At 40.1% G+C, this 21,064-nt stretch overlaps 1 protein-coding gene across 3 annotated transcripts in view; it reads right to left on the bottom strand.

Moving 5' to 3' along the window:
* The window catches only part of GNAQ (G protein subunit alpha q), a 323,595-nt gene that overhangs the window by 216,470 nt on the left and 86,061 nt on the right, over positions 1-21,064 (bottom strand). Inside the window, exon 1 of one of the 3 annotated variants that reach the window (XM_017949946.2) lies at positions 15,196-15,350. The exons of the other annotated variants lie outside the window; for them this stretch is intronic. The gene's annotated coding sequence lies outside the window, so the exon portion shown is untranslated. Of the gene's footprint in view, positions 1-15,195; positions 15,351-21,064 lie in introns of those variants that run through there. 3 annotated transcript variants of the gene reach the window in all.

The raw sequence follows: 21,064 nt of genomic DNA, 5'->3' as shown, positions 1-21,064 counted from the left end.
AAAATTAGAAGGAAACAGCATTTCAAGCAGTTAACCAGCTGATCTGGAGGCTGAGGTGGGAACATATTTAGCTGGCATGTTGCAGGTACAACAAGAGGGTCAGTGTGGTTGTGGTTGGCAAAGAGGTAGGGGGCAAGGCGGGAGCACAGGCTACAGAAGCAACAGCCAAGTCACCTGGAGCATTATATTTCACGAAACAAGTTGGATTTTATTCTAAGTGCACTGGACAGCTTTGGAAAGTATGAACACCAGGGAAGTAATAGGCCTTGATTTATGCTAAGTAAAGAATGGATGACTGTTAAGAACAAGTTAATAGGGTATTCCAACAATCCAAACAAACAAAAATAATCCTAAAAAAAGTGTGTGTGGGGCTGACAAGGGGAGGGATAGTTTGGAGATGGATGAAGTGAAAAAGGGAGGAGACGGCATAGGGAGAACTCGTTGATGTCTGGCTTGATGGATGGAGGCACTAGCTTCTTAGAGAAGCCTGAGGAGGAAAGGGTTTGCAACGAGAGGACGTTAAGTTTGAAATGTGTATTCATCCCAATAAAAAGCACTCTTGTACACCTAGAAGATTCACTGCATCGACGTGGAGGCTACCCACGTAGGATGAAACAGAGGATGCGATTTGTGTCCTACATTCTCTGGGCCTCAAAGGCAAGGACACAGACATGACTGAACATCTGCTAATGTGTGAGTCAGAGCAGGCTGCAAAACCTGGGTTGCAATTTCACTTCCTATGAGATAAACCTCCTTAGCTAAAGAAAAGGTAAGAAACTTGTTGGTCTCTAAAGTTACACTTAACACACACACACACACACACACACACACACACACTTAAAAAGTCATCTGGCCGGGAGCGGTGGCTCATGCCTATAATCCCAGCACTTTGAGAGGCCAAGGTGGGTGAATTGTTAAAGATCAGCCCATGGTGAAACCCCATCTCTACTAAAAATACAAAATTAGCCAGACGGGGTGGTGCACGCCTGTGGTCCCAGATACTCGGGAGGCTGAGGTGGGAGGATCACCTGAGCCCTGGAGGCAGAGGTTGCAGTGACCTGAGATTGCACCACTGCACTCCTGCGTGACAGAGGATGACCCTGTCTCAAAAACAAAAGTGGCACTATTGCTACATGCACACTTCTTTTAGAGAAAACTGGGACTTCACTGTACATTATTTGGGAAGCAGGAAGATATAAAAATATAAAGTCATACTAATAACAGATTTTAAGCAGCAAGAACCCTTCAAACTTAATACACTACCCACAGAATTTAACATTTTTTTTTTGCAGATAATAAAAAATATGACACACGCAATCCAGATTGTTAGGTCACACATAAAGATAAACTGCACACTTTAAAAATGCAGTGGCTGGGAAATTATGAGACTCACTTTTGAAAAGCACTCTGAAGTCCTTATTAACCCTGCAAATACTTCCTCAGGATAGAACGGCTCATGCGGCCCTCCTCAAAAGAGAACAATGAATTTCATTTATAACAGAGGAAAAGGTCTAAGATGGATTTGAAATGCCATTTTCCACCTTATTGCATATTCATCAAGAGATCACTACAGCCAGAGGTGTGGCACAGAAAGAACACCAGCTGAAGTCAGGGGCCCCCCAGCCCTGCCCTCAGGAGACAAGGATCCACACATAGCCACTTGGCCAATGAGAGCTGAGGATGAGCAAATTGGCCTGGATAACCTCAAGGGTTCTCTCCAGCGTTGGATTTTATGATCATTTTCCCTCTCTGTATATTGTTATACAGCATTAAAAACTATTAAATTTCTCACAAGAATATCACCTCATATTTAGTATATGTTCAAATAATAATCCAAATAAGTTGACTAAAAACTACAGTAGTCTTCTTTCAAGGTTAATATGTCAAGATTTTTTTTTTCTTTTACTCACGTGGCTCTTCACTCTGAGCCTCTAAAAATAATTATCTTTCGAGGTAGGGGAATTAAGGTGCTAGAGGGAGCCAGCCAAGTACTGCCCCAGTTAAGAGAAGCAATGATCTGTGAAGTCTCAAAAAATACGCAGATTTTCAGAGTGCAGAACATGGCATGCTTTCTGGGCTAATATTATCCCAGTAATTTCGAATAATGACATTGAGAATACTAAGAAGGACTTATATATGTTCCAAGTGTGCCTAATACGCATAAAACCACAAAAGGATCTGGAAGACAGAAAGTATCATGGAAAACAAAAGCTACTGAATCTGCACATGCAGAGCAGCTACTGACCTTTAAGGACTTTTAGAAGTCCACTGTTCATGTGGCATCTAACAGTCAGTTAAAAAGAAAATGAGGGCTGGGCGCGGTGGCTCACACCTGTAATCCCAGCACTTTGGGAGGCCAAGGCAGGTGGATCATGAGGGCAGGAGTTCAAGACCAGCCTGACCAACATGGTGAAACCGCGGCTCTACTAAAAATACAAAAATTAGCCAGGCATGGTGGCATGGGCCTGTCGTGCCAACTACTCAGGAGGCTGAGGCAGGAGAATCACTTGAACCCGGGAGGCAGAGGTTGCAGTGAGCCGAGATCGTACCACTGCACTCCAACCTGGACGACAGAGTAAGACACTGTCTCCAAAAAAAAAAAAAAAGAAAGAAAGAAAGAAAGAAAAGGAAAATTATACTCAAAGAAATATTTCCCTTTTCTTAAAGGAAGAAAAAGAACATGATTAAAACACACACGTACAAGCAAGCCAAACCTGTGCATTGTTCACATTTTAAAGTTTAAAATTCTCTCTTGGGGGGAAATGTTGATGTTGATCAAAAACCACAGTACCTGCTGGGGGTCTCATTATTGGCATTAAACCACTCAGCAAGGACTCTTGAAAGTAATCATTTCCAAATGGCTACTTGGCAGAATCCAACTACGTCATAAAGAGATGCATTAGGAAATCATTTGGGTTCTCACTTCTCCTAAAACAAAAAAATTTTTAAGATTCAGCTTTTGTAAAAAGCCGAAACATCTGCCATTGGAGATAAGAAGTTGCCCCTTGGTAGTGAATGCTCAGAGGACTTCGAAGATAGGTACATGAAATGTCCCTGTTCTTTTAGGCTGTAATTACTCCAAAGCAGTCCAATGATGCTTCTTGTGTGTTCACATGTGCTGTCCAAAAGAGAGGTGCAACGTCTGGCACCATCAATTTTGATGTCAAGACAATTTCACCAGTCAGTTAAAAAAGGTACACTATGGTCTGTTTCATTAATTTAAATTTTGTCCTCTAATTTATTTCACCTGAAGGCCATATGTTCCTCCAGTATTCAATCCAGTGACAGGAACAGATATGCAACAAAATGGTAACAGAGCAAGAGTCTCTCTTCCCATCTTTCCCCTTCAATTTCTTCAGAAATAGCAATAGTCAACCTGAGCCTAAAATAAATAAATGCGGGTTTCCTTACTGTTAAATAAATTGCACATGGAAATATGCCTTCTTCCTGCAAAGGGAAGGATCTCTTTGCTCGGAAGTATCACACCTTGAAATGTATAACAAGCAGGCAGGAAAGAAGAAAGGACACTCTTACAACCAGAATTACTCCTTGAGAAAGTAAAATTAAAGAAAGTACAATGGTGCATTTTATTAATGTTTAGTAAAGCCTGCACATATGATGACTTCCTACCATTTGCCTGAAAAATGAGGAAGTGAAACCAATTAGCCTCTTAATTTAAACTGAGCCTCTCCTCTTGCTCCACAACCCATGGAAGTGATCCAAGAAACAAAAACTAGAGTTAAAGGGGAAGAGACATCATAATCCAAGATACAATGTATGGCTCTTGGAATAGTTCTTGTTTTAGGCCTCATGACCCAACAAATGCTATCTGAATTATAGCAGTATATACTCAGACATTATTTTTAATACACTGACCCAATACTACATAAAAATAACATTGGAGGAAGCATAATAAACATGGTTTCTGTTTTTTCAAAAACAATCAGAAACCAGCTGTCTTTTATGCAACCTTTCCCCTGAAATGTTTCATCATAGAAAAGATAAAAAAGTCACTAAGGCATCTAATGAAAACAGTGGCTCACATAGACTATACCTGCTTACTTGAACCAATAAGGAAGTTAACATAAATTAAATCAACTAAATGCAAAACACTTTAACAAATCAAAAAAAGAAAATATTGAATCACTAGGCATCAATAAGTTGGGTGATATTTCCAGGAGTTTGTGAAATCACACCCATACCTCCATACTCACACCCACACAAGAGTTGGGGCAGGGCTTCAAAAACCAAAAGCTGCAGCCTAATGCTGACCCTAGAATGATTCCTTTCTTGTCCTGTTGTGTACTTAGGCTTTCCCAAGTATACTAACCATCAACTCTTTTTTTAGAGCCTGTCAATACACTACATACTAAATGAAATGACTGCTACAATATTCTAGATCTTCCACAAACTAGAGTTGAGAATATAGAGGTGGGAAAATTTCCAATGATGAAGTATTCTTCTTTCTTTTCCACATATTCTTCTTAATAAATATTACTGCTGAGACAATTAAGTCATTACTTATTGCTTGTTTTGTACTATTACAGGTGCCACAGGAATTTTATAAAGTACAGGTAATTAATTTTTTTCTAAATAACAGCTTTATTGATATCACATATATACCCTACAACTCAGCCATTTAAAATGTAGAGTTCTGGCTGGACGTGGTGGCTCACACCTATAATCCTAGCACTTTGGGAGGCTGAAGTGGGCAGATCACTTGAGGTCAGGAGTTCCAGACCAGCCTGGCCAATGTGGTGAAATCCCATCTCTACCAAAAATACAAAAATTAGCTGGGCATGATGGTGCATGCCTGTAATCCCAGCTACTTGGGAGGCTGAGGCAGGAGAATCGCTTGAACCCAGGATGAGGAGGTTGCTGTGAGCCAAGATTGCGCCACTGCATCCCAGCCTGGGAGACAGAGAGATACTACATCTCTAAACTAAACTAAACTAAACTAAACTGAACTAAACTAAACTAAACTAAAATAAAATAAAATGTAGAGTTCAATGATTTTTAGTATATATACAGATATGTGCAAGCATCACCACAAGCCATTTTAGAACATTTTCATTTGGGTAATGAGACTTTTAAGGAGTTGTCAAATACCTAAGTACTCAAAACATCACACTACTTAGATAGAAAAGCTTGGCTGGGCGCAGTGGCTCACGCCTGTAATTCCAGCACTTTGGGAGGCCGAGGCAGGTGGATCACCAGAGGTCGGGAGTTTGAGATCAGTCTGACCAACATGGTGAAACCCTATCTCTACTAAAATTACAAAATTAGCCAGGCGTGGTGGCGTGTGCCTGTAATCCCAGCTACTCGGGAGGCTAAGGCAGGAGAATCCCTTGAACCTGGGGGGTGGAGGTTGCGGTGAGCTGAGATCACGCCACTGCACTCCAGCCTGGGCAACAAGAGTGAAACTCTGTCTCAAAAATAAATAAATACATAAAATTTAAAAAGAGATAGAAAAGCTTGCTGCTAAATGCATTCCTTCTTGTTCTGGCTTTCAAGTACAGTTGTCCCTTGGTATCAAGGGGATTGGTTCCAGGACAAACCTCACACCTGCCATGGATACCAAAATCTGCAGATGCTTAAGCCCCATACATAAAATGGTATAGCATCTGCATACAAACTACACACATCCTCCTGTATACATTAAATGATCTCTACATTACTTACAATACCTAATGCAATGTAAATGCTATGTGAATAGTTGTTATACTGTAGTTACTTATTTTTTATTGTTACTTATTTTTAAGTATTTTGCATCTGAGGTTGGTTGAATCCACACAGCCCATGGATTCAGAAGGCCAACTATATATATTTATATGGGGGCTCTGATGTAACTGCTTTGTTCTTTTTCTGTGTAACACATGACAGAGTCTGGATCTGATCCAATAGCCTATGAGATGCTATTGAAAAGTTCTGAGCAGGTAGGAACTTCATCATAGGACTCATGAAGAAGACAGTGGCATGGCACAAACAGAGTTAAATTTTACAGGGAAGAAACACAACAAAGAAATGGAACCAAAGAAAGTTACCGCAAGGCCCACATAGGAGGTAAGAGCCTGAAATTGTGTGGTGAAAATGGGCAAGAAGGAAGGACTTAATATTGAAAAGATAGAACAGGCAGGTTGTGGCTGTAGTCTGTGCCGCAGTGAGAGAAAGAGGAGACCAAGAAAGAAGCACGGCTTGAACCTGGGAGTCCAAGAAAATGGGAGCGCCTTTAGCACCACCGGGGGGTCCAGAAGGAAAACTGGTGAAGGGTGAAGTTGATAGGCCACTTTTAGCTGTGTTACGTTGTCTAATGCATTTCCAGGTCGTAGAGGCTAGAATCTCAATTCTGGAAAGTTTCTTCCTGTGGCATTGGAAGGGAAACGCTGCTAAGCATGCACAGCTGAATATTCAAAGCCGGAAACAAAATCATCTGGATACTGGTTGATGCAAGGTTTCAGATCTGGTGGGAGGACCAGTGGAACTCGACAGATGGGACTGAGAGGGCCCCTGCTCCTCTGCAATGTAGCAAATGGCTGCATGAAGGAGGATAGGGCAGCTTTGAGGGTTCTCTGTGGGTGAGGGTCTGCCCAGGCTGACCTGGGAGAGACACGGGTACAAAATCAAGTTTATCCCACCTTCCAGTGTCACCTTTTTCCCACTCTTCTCCTATATCAGGTGTGTCCCCATGACCTTCCTAAGGATATGGAATAAGGGGCAAGGAAGGTTCTAGAAATGTTGAATAAATACACACATTTACAAGTCTTTTATGGCAATGGCCATGAAACTCTACCTCAGAGCCTCCACTGGGCCAGAAGTAAATTTCCAAATTCTGTTAATACATGCAACGGCTAGGCATGAGTCATGTGCCTTCAGTTTGATACGAAAATTCTGATACTGCATCATGAAGAACTAAATATGTTTACTCAAAACTCACTAGGAATATTTTAGTCACCTTATTGAAAATTAATTTATTAAAAATTGAAGAGTACAGTTTTTGTCCCAACCTATTGCTGACTATAAACTCACAAATTTCACCACCTTGAGGTAGTATAAAGCATGAATAATTCTAAAATACTAAATAAGTTCCCCCCTTTTCTCTCCCAACTCATCTCCAGAAATGAGTAACACAGAAAGCGAAGAAAAAAATAGAAAAAATACAAACCACAAGTCAATAGCCATAACAGATAATCAATTGGGTGAAAAAACTCATTCTGGAACTTTGATTTCAACCTAATTTTAGAGTAAGTAATTATTCTGTCCAAGAATTAGTAAGAATCAAACAGACAATGCCATATAGAGAATATTTTATAATCATAAAACGTTGTGTGTTTTGAAACATGGCCATTGAACTCTTTTGCATATTAAGAATACAAGACTGTGTGCCAAACCTGATTTCTGCACCCTCCCCTTTTTAACCAAATCCAAGAAAGTGATTCTGATTGAATTACCTCACAGTTATGTACTCGCTGATGTCCTGACACTTAATGATTAGGGTGACCATATAATTTATCATCCTAAAAGGATAATTTCTTTTTTTTTTTTTTTTTTTGAGACGGAGTCTCGCGCTGTCGCCCAGGCTGGAGTGCAGTGGCCGGATCTCAGCTCACTGCAAGCTCCGCCTCCCGGGTTCACGCCATTCTCCGGCCTCAGCCTCCCGAGTAGCTGGGACTACAGGCGCTGCCACCTCGCCCGGCTATTTTTTGTATTTCTTAGTAGAGACGGGGTTTCACCATGTTAGCCAGGATGGTCTCGATCTCCTGACCTCGTGATCCGCCCATCTCGGCCTCCCAAAGTGCTGGGATTACAGGCTTGAGCCACCGCGCCCGGCCCTAAAAGGATAATTTCTAAGAGTAAAAGGGGTACTATTAAAAATTATACTAGGACAATATGTGTAAACCACAATAGTCCTAGGCAAACTGGGACATACATATGATCCTATTAAAAGTATTCTAGAATAGAAGAAGGTTGTAAAAGAGCATTTAAAAAGCTGAAGAGAAGTTATAAAGGTGAAGAATATAGGGCATGGAAAAAAATCTGAATATTAGCAGGAGTACATAGTCCTAATATCCCTTACAGTACATATTACAGATTATAAAAAGTGTATGAACTCCCATAACAAACAATCCTTTAAAAATAGGACCTAGGTTGGGCACAGTGGCTCACACCTGTAGTCCCAGCACTTTTGGGAGGCCAAAGCGAGTGGATTGCCTAAGCTCTGGAGTTTGAGATCAGCTTGGGCAACACGGCAAAGCCCCATCTCTACAAAAAAATAAAAAAATTAGCTGGGCATGGTGGGCATCCTAGCTTCTTGGATGGCTGAGGGGAGATGATCACTGGAGCCTGGGAGGTCAAGGATGCAGTGAGCAGAGATCACACTACTGCATTCCAGCCTGAGTGACAGAGACCCCATCTCTTAAAACAGAAAAATTAAATTAAATTTTAAAAAGGATCTAACGCACTGGGAGAAAATATCTGTAAAATAGTACGAAGAGTTAATAGTGAAATGTATTTAAAAATTTGCAAGTCATATTTTTTTTAATCTCCCAATAAAGAAAAGGGCAACTGGAAAAAAAGTAACAACTGAAAAATAATTTAGCCTCACAAGTATTAAAAGAATTAACAAATTCAAATGGCAATGACATAATATTTTTCAAGTAGTAAACTGGCAAAGATGCTTTTAAATGCTCATATTCAGGATGTGGAAATCTAAGGCAAAACTGGAATTCTATACACCAATGTGGGAAATACAAACAGCCACAAAGCTTTCTGCAAAAACTCAACAATAGCTACCATATCTTTTTTTTTTTTTTTTTTTTTTTGAGACAGAGTCTCTCTCTGTCACCCAGGCTGGAGTGCAGTGGCACAATCTTGGCTCACTGCAAGTTCTACCTCCCAGGTTCATGCCACTCTCCTGCCTCAGCCTCCTGAGTAGCTGGGCCTACAGGTGCCCAACACCACGCCTGGCTAATTTTCTGTATTTGTAGTAGAGATGGGGTTTCACCGTGTTAGCCAGGATGGTCTCCATCTCCTGACCTCGTCCACCCTCCTTGGCCTCCCAAAGTGCTGGGATTACAGGCGTGAGCGACTGTGCCCGGCCAATAGCTACCATATCTTAAAATATTGTATACATTTCTGCTCCAGTGATTCCACTCTTAGCAACTCTCCCCAAGGAAATGCTCATGTATGTTGCAAATATTAGCTATAGGACATGTATTCATAGTTGATTAAAAACATCAAAAAATCAAAACCTAAACATTCAACAATAAAGAATGGGGAACATAAATGATAGTCCATTCATATGATGGGAGACTATGCAACTATGAGAAATAATGTTTTATTACATTTAACTAAATAAAAAGTGTTTTATTACATTTAACTAAATAAAACTGTGTATAATATATTGCCAAATGGAAAGAGTGGACTGCAGATTCATATGTAAACCTTATATTAGTTCTTGAAAATGTGCACTTACATACACACATACATATACACATACACACACACACACAAACACAAAATATATAGAAAAAGGTAGGGTAGAAAAATTTATATGTGTTGAAAGTGATTATCTCTGGATGGTAGGATGAATAACTTCTCTTTTTCCTATTGCTAACTTATATTTTCCCAATTTAACAAATTAAAATGGTATATTTTGTAAAAATAAAACAGTTGCTAAGAAACTGGAAAAAAAAAATTAAATCCCCTTACAAGAACTTTATGTCAAAGATGTAACAAAACTGGTAATAGAGTTAAAAGATCATGTTCTTTAAGTCAGAAGATGTCTAAGGTGAGGTGGTTTGGGGCTGTACTTGGAATTCCTCTAAGACCAACCTTGTGACGATAAAACTGAGATAAAATATATAAGAAAATGTCAGAGAGTGGTCAAGTATTATATAAAGGAATTTGAATATTATATAATGGAATGATTTTACTAGTAAGCCATTAACAGAACATGTTTTGGGTTGAGTTGTTTTTCTTAATTCTGCAGTGATCCATCCATCACTCTGCTTTGTAAGTACTATGATATATTTGCAAAATGGCTGGCTGGACAGAGCAGAAACAGAACTGGCGTGCTAGATGAAAACCACAGCCTTTATGTTAGTAACCCTTGTCCTAATCAATGGAAACAAAAAATAGGGCACTCCCAATGGATTTACTGGGAAACTCACCAAAAAGTAGAAAATCAATCAACCCCCACTACATATATTCCTCATAGTCCTTGACCTCAGGCCCCTAAACACAGTAGAGGCTCAAAGAAAAAAGGGTAATACATAATTATCTCAATTGCACCCCTTCAAATATCCGTGCGTAGAAAACTTTGAAAAATAAAGACACTTGAAATCTACCAAAATGTGATCAATAGCTGTGTCTGGCTTGTAAAAATACAAGTTATATGATCTTTTTGTCTGTATTTTACAAATTTCTAACAAGCATTTATTAAATTAAATTTTAAGCAATCTTTGCAATCCTTGCAAATCTGCTGCACTTGGATCCAATAACTAACCAACTGGTTATGTGACTGTAAATGAGTGAATTTACCTTTCTGGGTTTCATTTATCATCAAATAGGTTGGGAGTGATGACTTCTTAATGGATAGAAACAAAATCCGTGAAAAAAAAAATACTATTTTTAGAAGTTCCACTAGTCCCAGTTAGCACATAAGACTAATAACCTCACATGGCAGATACTGGGCATTGCAGAACCCATTTCTAACCTCAAAAGCTCTCAGGTCAACATAGATTTGAAGATTATTCTAACCCAGGGAACCAAGGGAAGGGCTCCCCTCAGGGGTTTTCGTTCATGAGCCAAATTTGAGCCTCAAGATCAATTTAAAGCCAAGCTACAAACCACAAAAGAAACTTAAGAGATATTAACTACAGGATATACTGACACATGTTCAACGTGTCTTGAGAAAAGGAAAAATATGTTATATCAGATTTCTCAAATATAACATGACACGGGTAAGAACACTGGGAATGTTAGTCCCTTTTCTGCAATTAAAATGTTTTGACTTTCAGTAGTCCAGGAAAAATATGGGTCACAATTCTCCCATATTTACAAGAGAGTCAGACTGGATAAACTCAAAAGTGTCTTCTCTTTCTATAATGATATAAATCTCTAGTATGCACATTCATGTGAGACCACCCTTAATTAAAGTTTGATTTCCTCTACTATGCAAATTGGAAAAAAAAATAAAGTACCTTTATCCTGGAAGTAACTTTTTTTTTTTTTTGAGACGAAGTCTTGCTCTGTTGCCCAGGCTGGAGTGCAGTGGCGTGATCTTGGCTCACTGCAACCTTTGCCTCCCGGGTTCAAGCAATTCTCCTGCCTCAGCCTCCCAAGAGTAGCTGGGATTACAGGGACACCCCACCACACCTGGATAATTTTTGTATTTTTAGTAGAGATGTGGTTTTGCCATGATGGCCAGGCTGGTCTCCAACTCCCTACCTCAAGTCATCCACCCACCTCAGCCTCCCAAGGTGCTGGGATTACAGGCTTGAGCCACAGTGCATGGCCAGTGACTAACTTCTTTAAAATTGTCCCATGTGGTGTTAGGCAACTACCTGAATACTGCTTTAGAAGAACACTTAATAGTGAGAAAATATGTTCCTCATATATTAGAGGAGAAAACAGGTAGGCAGTATGAACGAATGATACCTGTTCAAAATCTACTGATTCATTCAGAATACATATATAATATTAACAATACGATATCTAGCTAATGGCAATACTAGTACTTTTTTTCTTAATCTTTTCTGTATTTTAAAAATTTGGTACATTTTGAAAATAAATTACTTTCATAATCAAAAACTATAATAAAAGCATTTTAGAATTATTCCAATGGGGCTCACAAATCTTCAGCCATAACAGATCATCTGGCTCTATCAACCAACCAATAAGAGCCTGTTTCATGAAGCTGTGTATACAAGATGCAGGTTGTCACTTAAACCATTTGTTTAAAACACTCAATCATCCATGCACCATCAAGCCACCTCACCCCATATATCCTCTTTAGACCAGAAACCAAACCATTCCTATTCCCTCCTCCACCAAATTTAGCATTCAACAACCTCGGAGGCCCCTCTGGTCAGGCCCAGTAGAAAATATGTTTGGGAGCAGGTGGAAGTTCATGGCGCCCTTTGCATAACTCTGAACCACCATCTCTTCCACTGAGGCATTGCTCCAACCTCTGTCACTCATTGTAACACAAGACAAATCTGGTCTGCCACTTTGACACTAACTTAGCTTGCCCAGTGTGAAATTAACTGTGTGAAGTACAAATACTCAATGAACACAAGATGACACACTGCCTCTTTAAAGCAGCTGTGATTCTATAATTACCTGTTTGTGATTGGAGTGACAAGAAGATCTGAATAATTCAGGTATTCAGAGTCTAAATACTTTATGAAACATCTAGTTCTGGAAGGGTATAAATCCAGAGAGCAAAGGAAACAAGGGAGAGCCACTCTGCTAATGTGGGCTGTCCCATCCCAGAACACCAGGGGTCTCAGCCCACCCCAGAGAACTTAGCAAGGCGGCTGGGGAAGCACAAAGGTCTATCTGTCAGCTTTCCAGTTCCTTTTGAGTCTGTCTTCACAGGGCAACTTCCTTATTTGTTTGAAGTACTGTAAATTCCGAGAATATCAGGCACACCCATACTCAAATGTAAGTAGAAAAACACATCACAAAGCCAAATACAAATTGGTTCTTGGGCTATTAATTGGGGATCATCCATCAGATAAGGCTGATGTTCTTCTTTATGTGTTTAATGTGGCACCTTCACAAAAGAGATAACACTTTAAAAATCTATTTGCCAGCTTTGAAAATTTAGCACTTGAAATAGATAAAGTATCTGTAAAGTTGCTTTACTCAAAAAGCAAGAAAACAAGTAGTTTAAGAAAAAAAAAAAAGAGCGAGCGAGCGAGAGAGATAGAGATAGAGAGAGAGAGAGAGAGAGAGAGAGAGAGAGAGATTTCTTAAATTCCACACTGCTTTGTTACCACTAAACTAAATGTATTGTCTCAGGTTGTGTCTGTCTGGGTTATGATTACACGCAAAACCTAGACCAAAACTACCCTCTATATTTTATGCATGTGTCTTTTCAATGAAGTGTTTATCAGGAAAACATAAAAAGCCTTCTTATTTTGGAAAACGCCTTAAAACGCTTAATTACCTAGGTTAGAGGTAAGCTACATACTCACGGATGAAAAATACACCTCTTAGGGGAAAAAAACCCGGTTGCCCTAATTATACATGGATGATCTAATTAAACTGTCATTCACAATTCATTAAAGCTATTAATAAATTGTAAATGGGCAAAGGGATAATATAGTTAAATTTACAGAAGTGTTAAGACCTATTAAACGCAGCCAAGTACTAGTGGTGAAGATCCCTGAGAACATGAACTTTACACCTCATCCAAGGGACACTTAAAGGCCTCATCTAAAGGCTCTTGACTGCCTTCTTGTTTATAAATGAGGAAACTGAGGTCTACTGAAGTTATGCGAATCACCCACGTTTACATCCTCTAACTTTCCCACTACTTATAAGGTTGCCACACTTCCTGAATTGCAGGCATTTCTTCAGTACTAAACAGAAAATGCTAGCATGCCTTGCTACTTTAAGTGGAGGACGAGGGCTTGATAATCATTCCTGGAATAGTTCACAGAACCAAATATTAAATGGGAAGTTAACTGATGCAGAGGAGAGAGGACCAAATGGTGAGATGGTAACATCACTACCTACAGAACAACCACCATGCTGCTAGCTGATACTGCAAGAAGAGAGAAGCAACAGGAACTAAAGAAAACAGAAACATTTTGTGAAGTCTGATGTGTCCAGAAAAAAGGTTCCTAGGAATTTCATGGTGAGTAAAATATCCTTATTAGTAATCTACCTGTTGACAAAAGAAATTTTTGCTGAAACTAAGATAGAATCACACCGCCAACCAAAACAGCAGAGTAACCACTATGTCAATAAAGGATTGAGAATAAACAGAACATTTTCCAGCTCTATAAATAATGTGTTTTCATCCTCTTAAAATTCCACATTTCCAAAAACCCCAAAAACACCTAGGCAAAGGAAACTCCATCAAAAGCACATACATCTTAGAACTAGTCAGTCAGTGCCTGCAGCCTGCAAACCAATGTGCAAAGCCTGGGCGGATGACCCAGCAGTCATATGCTCCACCACTGACAGCTGGAAAAACCAGTCTCTTCAAATAGGCAATGCAGAATAAAACAAAAATAAAATAAAATAAAACCTTCTCTGCATTGTTGTTAATGGCAGTCTTTGTTTTACACAGTAACAGTATATTTATGATGCCTTACAGCAGTTGCTATACTGATCAACAGTAACACATGAGTTAAAGCCCAGGGTTTCAGATTCAGGTACTACTACTAGCTAGGTAGCTTTGAGCAAGTTAAGGAACCTGTCACTTTCTTTTCTTCATCTGCAAAATGAGGATAATGATGCCTAGCTCACAGGGTTTGTTTGCAAAAAATACAGGTAGAGCCCTTAGCAGTGACTGCCGCAAAATAAATGCTGTAACTTATTATGACAAATAAAGCCATTCACAATAAAGCCTCATCTGTCCTCTCCAGGCTACGACCAACTCTCCCAAGTAACAAGCTATGTTCTTTCAGACCTTCAGGGTTTTTACTTCCCTTTCCCCAAATATCCTTCTCTGCCGGGCAAAACCTCCCTCATTCTTGTCCTTTAAGTTGGCCAACTCCCCAGAGGCAGGCTGGCTGCTCCTTCTATGTCTATTATGTGATTACATTTGGATTATAATTACTTATGTAATGAGAAAGACATTTATTTACTGGAATGAGGGGGAAGGGCGAGGACCAGCCTATCCAAGCTATTTCCACGAAGAGGCAAGCAGTGAGCCCTGGGCTGGGCTGTACTTCCCAGGGGCACAGGCTGTGGGAAGGGCCCCAACCTAAAAGGAAGAGAGGACAAGTTTTCAAAACACCACAAGCATGACTCTGACCTATGCCAGTGCCATCCCATGTTGTCTCTAAATTCACTAAACTTCACAAAAGCCATGTGTGACTGGCTGTGTATGCATGTGTGGGGTACAAGAAACAAAAGTGTGTGACACGAGGCTATCTGGGAAGGAATCTGAAATGTCTAAAGCACTCAACTGGTGTTCAATCTGTTTCACCAAAATGTCAGAAGGGCAGCTATTACCCACACATGTCTCCTTATTTCCCCCACAACAATGAAATTCCCATGGCGGAGAGACAGTAAGTAGGCAGAGTGGTTTAGAGCAGTGCTTCTGAAGCTTGACTGTGCATTCGAATCTCCTGGGAACATTATTAAAACACACATTCTGATTCCGCAGTTCTGGGATGGAGCGTGAGATTCTGCATGTCTAACCAGGGGCCAGGTGATGCCAACACTTCGGCGCCATGGAAGTAGCCGGGTCTCAGAGCACAGGTGTCAGAGCCATAAGGCCTCTGTTCACAGCCCAGCTACTTAATAGCTGTGTGACTTAGAGTAACTTCCTTAAAATCTCTGGGCCTCTTTTCCCACCACCCATAAAAAGGAGAAAATAGGAGCACCTACTTCATAGGGTGGTTCTTGAGGATTAAATGAATGAACATGTGTGAAGTTAGCTAGAAGAATATGTGGCACAAGAAAGTGCTAGACAGGTGTTAACTACTGTTATTAATATTTATTTCTGAATATCTCCTGCACCTATCATACAAAGGAACAATTCAAAAGAGCATAAATTAAAGTTTTTGAATAAAATGTTATTTGTGAATAAATTAACATGTTTATGAGATAGTATGAACAATTAACAAAATAGCACCTATTTTAAATCCTCAGAGGACCTAACTGTAGTAAAAGACAGATAATATTTAAAACTATAGTCATTTTAAACCGATGAAGAATTGCATCCAAATCTTGCTCCTCGCAGAAACCTCACTGGACTGCAGGTTCACTATCCCAACACAGGACACAAACTGCTGGCACTCATCAGCCAGAGATGGCCTTTTACCCCTTTGGACTGAGGCCTGACACAGGACTACTCAGAAGGTGGGGGACCTAGAGGTAGGGATGGAGGAGGACATGGATGAAGGAGGACACAGAGTGGGGGCCGATGACTGTGGGGTTCAGCCAGGAGGGCAGCCTAGGCCTGTGCATGCAAGAATTAACACAGGGTCCTAAGAAGTGGGCAGAGCACAGCAGAAAGAACGACCACTACTGTTGACCGAACATCCATTATTCGTCAGGCCCAAATCATGCCATTCGTCCTATAAATAACCCTGTGAGGTAAACTTTATTTTCCTGATTCTGCAGCCTGGGAAGACTCCCTAGCATTGTTTAGGAGATTTATTACCCTTTTAAAATGAATATTCCTACAGCCACTGAACCTGGACCCTCAGGACATGAACAGGCAAACACCTGACCAAGAACCAACAGCTCCGTGTGAAGCAGCTGCCCCTAGATACTTTCCTTTTGGGAGTCACATTGGAACTTGGTGTTGATTCCTCTGCCTACAATGTCTTGATACACACAGCCCACTTCTCTCACAAGACTGTAACTCCTTTCAGGGACCCCAGGATTTCCCCAAGAGGATCTCACACATGCCTCGAGGCCTGTGTTCAATCAATTCCCTTGCATTTACTGAAGCAGCTTCTTCTTATGACAGAAAATTCATATTATTAAAATCGAAAATGAGGAAACTGACACTAAGAGGTTAACTACCTGGCCTGAACCCAAAGAAATACTAACTGGCAAAACTGGTATGTGAACCCAGGAAACCACCAGGCCACAGGGCAACAGCCACACACCATGAGGCCAGAAGCAAAGACAGCTCAGCCCTGGTGCAGAGGCAAGTTAAAAGATGGAACTTCAGTCCTTAGGGGCAGAAATGAGTGTGGTGGGAACACAAGGTTCAGAGGCCACTGAGGGGTGAGACAGACTGTCACAGCAGTATCCCACAATGGGAACCAAAGCAGAATTCAAATTCCGAATCTCTTGGGAGAGAGAGGGGCTTAGGAATGCTCCTGGGGCTTAGAGAGGGCTCCCAGCAGAGATGAACTTGGTTAGCATGGTCCCCACCACGAGTGAGCAGCAGTACTGGCCACGCAAGTCCTAAAGCCCTTGGTTGCAGCCATGAGGGAACAGCAGCAGCTGGGGCAGAGCCACAACCAGTATCTCAGCCCTAGCCCCAACGGCTCTGGAAAATTGGCATAGGTGAGCTAGGGGAAGGGAAAGACCTATTGCTCTGTCTGCAGGAAAAGACGTGGGGCTAACACCAGGTCTACCAGAGCTGGGAGCTTCATTTTATTTTTAAAGGGAAACATGAGAGATTCACACGCGCTTTCTCCTCGTGGGCAGGAAACTTTTCCGTATTTTCCATATCTTTACTCATATTCCAACTCAATGAAAGCTCCACCTTGGTTCAGAATCCTACCCTCCAATTCCCCCTCAAATTTCCTGCAATCTGGTTTTTGTCTTGAATTCTTGGAAGAAGCTATCCTCAAAAAAGATTCCAGATTCACGTGACCACGTCTTGCCCCATCTGGTGTAAAACAACCCTCACATAATGCCCCCGCTCCCCCAGCTCCATTCTCTCTTCCTGTACTTTATGTCTTACAGATGAACCTTCCTATTTACCCTGACTCTTCTCTTATCAAAAAACTTACCATATCTGGGTTAAACTACTTACTATAATGTTCTTACCAGGTTCCCTTCCTGAAACTCTGCTTCTCTGGAGGCAACTGGAAATGATTCCATTAAGCTCATATCCATGGGCTGGTCAGCTCTAAACTCATCACCAAATTCTCAATTCCTTACAAAGAGAATTTCCCATTTGGGGGAAGTAACTCATTTTCTAGCTGCAGTACGTTATTAAGCTTGCTCACTTCTCAGTGCTGATTCTTCCCTGATTTGCTTCTGTGCCTCCACACGACATGGCTGTCACTACCTGATGCAGGAAAACACGTTATAACACATTTTTGTCCCATCCTTGAACTCCACACACACCAGCAGCCGTTTGCTCCCACAAGCCTTCCCCATTCAGCATACAGCTACTTTCCCACACCCGTTTCTGCACCTTATTGCCCATCTACTGAAGTTCCAATATCTGCTTTCTCATGTATGATAAAAAAAACATCTGTACTGATAAACAAGAAAATGTTTGCAGGTAGTTATCTCTAGGGAGGAAATGGGGAAAGGGAAGGAAGTTTCACTTCTCATTTCATACAGTTCTGTGCCATCTGAAATTTTAATGAGCATGTACAGCATTTGTTTTTCACTAAACACTTTTTACGAAAGAAACCAGTTAATTAGTGTAAAAAACATAGGTACAAGGATAATCACTACAATGTTCTCATGACTGGAGGAAAAACAGGGTAAAAAATTATAGGTAGAAACCGGAAACACCTAAATCAATCAATACATAGCGCCTTGATATAATAAATAAGAATACATCTATAAAACATAATACTGGGGACCTGCTAAAAATACTATATTGTCATTGCAAACATCTATAATATATTTTAAAAGGTTATAACTTTTTAATTTAAAAAAAGCTACATTCTTAAGATTAAAAACACTATGAGGCCAAGATGTACATCCTGTATCTTCACCCCAGTATACTTTGTTTAGGGCACATTTATAAAATATGAATACTGAACACAGTCAAGTGTTTTTTTTGCTTGTTTTTGAGACAGAGTCTTACTCCGTCACCCAGGCTGGAGTGCAGTGGCTTGATCTCGGCTCACTGCAACCTCTGCCTCCTGGGTTCAAGTGATTCTCCTGCCTCAACCTCCCTAGTAGCTGGCTGGAATTACAGGCTCACGCCACCATGCCCAGCTAATTTTTGTATTTTCAGTAGAGACGGGGTTTCTCCATATTGGCCAGGGTGGTCTTGAACTCCTGGCCTCAAGGGATCTGCCCACCTTGGCCTCCCAAAGTGCTGGGATTACAGACATGAGCCACTTCATCCAGCCCATTCACTTATTTTAATAAATTGGCCATTGCTAAAGACATGTTTGGACTCATCTTTCACAAACACCTTCACGGGTATTTGTGAAAATCAGTCAAGCTTTATAGTTTATTTACTTATTTGGTTTGTTTTTACAAGACAAATTAGTCAACTTTATAGTTCATTTACTTAGCTGTGTACCTAAAAATGTAATCATCTATATCGTCAACTTCTTTTTGTAAAGTCTGATTTGTTCTCAGTCCATGGTTGGAATAGGTCCCTCAATCTGAACACCAGAGAAGGGGTTACTTTAAGGAGGAGAGGCTGCATAGATGAGCTCCAAGGCCTCTCTACCACCTAACCTTATGATTCTCTCTGTTCCATTTGTGGGAAGGTGGTGAAGGGGGTCATCTCAATGAGTTATCAGATCCAAGAGATGTGAATGATCTCAAAATTCACATTTCAAATTTTCCTAAATAAGCTTATTCAACATTCACTCTGTCCCTAGGATTAGAGCATGTGACGCAAAGCAGGTCTACAGACCTAGGACAAGGCACACAGCATTCATTCCCACGAATCTCAGGCCTTCAACTATAGGGAATGCCTGCTCCTTACACTCATTCCGTCTAGCTTCAGCCGAAAGGCATTCTGATGACCAGCAGGATAATCATGAGTGGGCAAAAAGACAAAATTCATATTCAATTCCCTGTTGTTAAAAAACATTTCCTGAGAAGCCTGAAATTGAGGTTTAGGTAGTATCTGTATTTTCTATTTCTCTAACCCACTTAACAAAGTGAGAAAATACGCTCAAAGGTGGGTTGACTCAAAGCAGGAAATATACTCAGTTTTTATATTTAAAATAACGTTTTTGCTGTTGTTGTTCTAAAGTCACACAGGAGTGGAGTATGACCCAACAGTTCTACAAAAGAGAAGAAATGGATGAAACCTTTTTCACTGTACTTTCAAAACTTTTCCCTGCATATGTCAAATTCAAAATTAATATAAAAACAGTACAAAGAATACTTGTTTTACAAGAAGTTGTCACTTCTATCTTCCAACTTTTAGTCATTCTATAACAAAAATATTTATGACACACAAATAATAAAAAAGTAATTAAATATGTTAGCAGTATCCAACTGTGCTGTTATTCCAAACTTTATTCTTAAGTTTATTACATTTTGTTTTCAAATGATTGCCTTAGAACAGTTAAGAAATGAAGAAAAAATAAGAATTGCAGAAAAAAGTTAAGTTTTAGCTTTCATAAAGTTACTCGTTATTAAATTTCAATGCAAAATAGTCATTAGGTGTTTATCCACCATCTTCCAAATTCAGTTTACCATGATAAATCAGAAAGTGTCAGTTGACTACTAAACCCAACATCTCTTTCACTCCTTGTATTGTTTAATTATTCATTGGTAAGTGTCTAAGAAGCCCATTAATAAACAATAAAACAAAATATCAGGTTTCATGCTAGTGACTCATATCAAAAGACAAGAATGAAACTGGGAAAACATGAAAAACACTTCCAAAAAAGAAAGCAGACAAATATTAGGTATGTTTTTGAGAATCCTATAAACATCAGCAATTGTTGTTGTTAATTCACTATACAGAGGTTTTAATAAACACAGAAAACTTGTTTTCAAGCTACATTATGGATAAAATAATACAATCCAATAAAGTATCATGTTGTGTTCAGTTCTAAGTACAGCATCTCTGTGAAGCCTACCAGCTGGAAATCGTTGCTAACCATTTGGACGTGGAGAAACAGAGGTCCCAAGAGGTTAGGTAAGGCCAAGTGCTCCTAAGCTGCTGGTCTGAGAGTTACACCCAGCCTATCTGAAAGGTGACCTCAGCACAGCCCATCCCAGGAGATGTAGGAACAGGTCTATTTACACAAGTTCTTGAGATGATATGAAAGTGCATTTAAGTGCAAGAACCCCTAATTAGTTCATGTCTCTCAACAAAATCATCTCTGGGTGTTTATGTTATTTTCATGTTTATGAAATAAAGAAAATGATTTGTATGCTTTGAAAATCATTCAGTGTCTTTAAGTCAATATCCAAACATTGGTGTAAATTGGATCACAAAATTGCGTGGAGGAGAGGTGTGTTTTCCTCT

The sequence above is a fragment of the Papio anubis genome, chromosome 13, assembly GCF_008728515.1.
Source record: "Papio anubis isolate 15944 chromosome 13, Panubis1.0, whole genome shotgun sequence".
NCBI classification, from domain to species: Eukaryota; Metazoa; Chordata; class Mammalia; order Primates; family Cercopithecidae; genus Papio; species Papio anubis.
This window is presented reverse-complemented; position numbering and strand designations above follow the sequence as displayed.